Source organism: Gekko japonicus, unplaced genomic scaffold, assembly GCF_001447785.1.
Source record: "Gekko japonicus isolate JY-2015 unplaced genomic scaffold, Gekko_japonicus_V1.1 scaffold2945, whole genome shotgun sequence".
Lineage (NCBI taxonomy): Eukaryota > Metazoa > Chordata > Lepidosauria > Squamata > Gekkonidae > Gekko > Gekko japonicus.
Window position 1 is genome coordinate 152,383 of NW_015172636.1, and position 1,666 is coordinate 154,048.

General features: G+C 45.0%; 1 protein-coding gene across 2 annotated transcripts in view; it reads right to left on the reverse strand.

The window, feature by feature from the left end:
* ATP5SL (ATP5S-like) overlaps positions 1-1,666 on the reverse strand; it is a 23,124-nt gene that overhangs the window by 18,660 nt on the left and 2,798 nt on the right. Inside the window, exon 1 of one of the 2 annotated variants that reach the window (XM_015421706.1) lies at positions 612-644. The exons of the other annotated variant lie outside the window; for it this stretch is intronic. The gene's annotated coding sequence lies outside the window, so the exon portion shown is untranslated. Of the gene's footprint in view, positions 1-611; positions 645-1,666 lie in introns of those variants that run through there. 2 annotated transcript variants of the gene reach the window in all.

Sequence of the window (1,666 nt, forward strand, 5' to 3'; positions counted from 1 at the left end):
GAGGAGCAGAGGTGGCTTGCCCTGGCCTGCCTCTGCGTAGCAACCCTGGATTTCCTTCAGTGGTCTCCCATCCAAGGACTAACCAGGGCCGACCCTGCTTAGCTTCTGAGATCTGACAGAATCAGGCTAGCCTGGCCCATCCAGGTCAGGGCAGAGTAGAGATGTGAAGGCCCAGAAAAAAAACGGAAAAATTAGGAAAAAAACTTTTTTCCTGAAGCCTTTTTTGTTTTTTTTCCAAAAAATTGGAAAAATTGAAAAAAGAAAAGAAAAAAAATTGATTATGGAACGTTTTATTTTAACATGATGAATAAAATATTTGAAGACAAAGTATTCAAATATTTTCCAAATCATTTCTTATATATATGGTATCAGCTTGATCTAATTTCTGTGCACTGAGGACAAGCAAGTCCTAGGTTACAAACTGAACTCTCCAAATGCAAGAACAAGATGCATTTCTTCCTTTAGGAGGTGCGATTGTCACAAGAAAAGAAAAAAGTTTCAGTTTTGTTTTTGCATGTGGGTGGGTATTCTGTTTGTAATAATGGTTTGGATACACTATATTTTTAATATGCTAGTTGTGATAATTTCATGCCAAGTAAAAACGTCCATACTCATCTTTTATGTTCCTAAAGTAACAGAATGACTTTCAATCTAGAAAAGACAAAAGAAGTGCTAATGTAGCATTTTTTTTCAATTTTCCCAAAAATTTCCATTTCCCCCCCCCCCAAAAAAAAAACAGGGAAAAAACCAGGGTTTTTTCCGAGCTTCAAAATTTCCGGAAATTTTACATCTCTAGGGCAGAGGCAGACTATATATCATGTCAATAAAAAATAAAATAAGGATACCATCCTGAATCCTTTGGCTGGGATTTAAAAAAGCGTCTGTGCAATCCGGCGAATTAATCCTGGCACCAGCTGCAGCCCCGTGCCATTCTGAAAAGGAACACTGTCTACCTTCCTGGGCTACCTTTAAAAAACACAAGTGGGGGACCCGCAAGGACCTGCGGGGGGCATCTTGTTTCCCCCTCCTTCACTCTTTCCTTTTTGCCTTTCCTCCCCCTATTTCCTTTCCCTATTTCCTTTCCCTATTTCCTTTTCCTTTCCTTGGCTTCTCCCCCTTTTCTTGCTTTCTTTTCTCCCTCTCCCTCTCCTCTTAACCCCCCAAGGTATTTTCGTTGTTGTTAGATTTCAGATTTTTCTGAAAACCTGGGGTGTTTCTCAAGTTTGCAGAAAGATCTATCTTGCCTGTTCATGACTCCAGTTTCCAGATTTAAGCGGCCACAGATGGGGGGGGGCTGTGTTGGGAATTAGATATATTAAAAGTGGGGACCCGCAAGACTCGCACGGGAGGGGGGAAGAATCACATCTCTCCCCCACTCACCGAGCCCAGCGTGGAGTCCCAGACTGCCTGGCAGCTCTCTGTGGTTCACCCAGAGCAACTCTGACTAAGCCAGCAGAGACTCCCACCACCACCACCACCGCAACCACTCTCTGTGGCTTACCCGGCTCAGCTCCAGGTGAGCCAGCAGAGACCCCCTCCCCCGCTGCCACTCTCCGCGGTTTGCTGGAGAGCGGGGGGGGGCGTGGCATGGATATTGTGCTGGTTCACTCAGAGCTACTCCAAGTGAACTACAGAGACCGGGGGGGGGGGGTGTGTAAACGGGCAG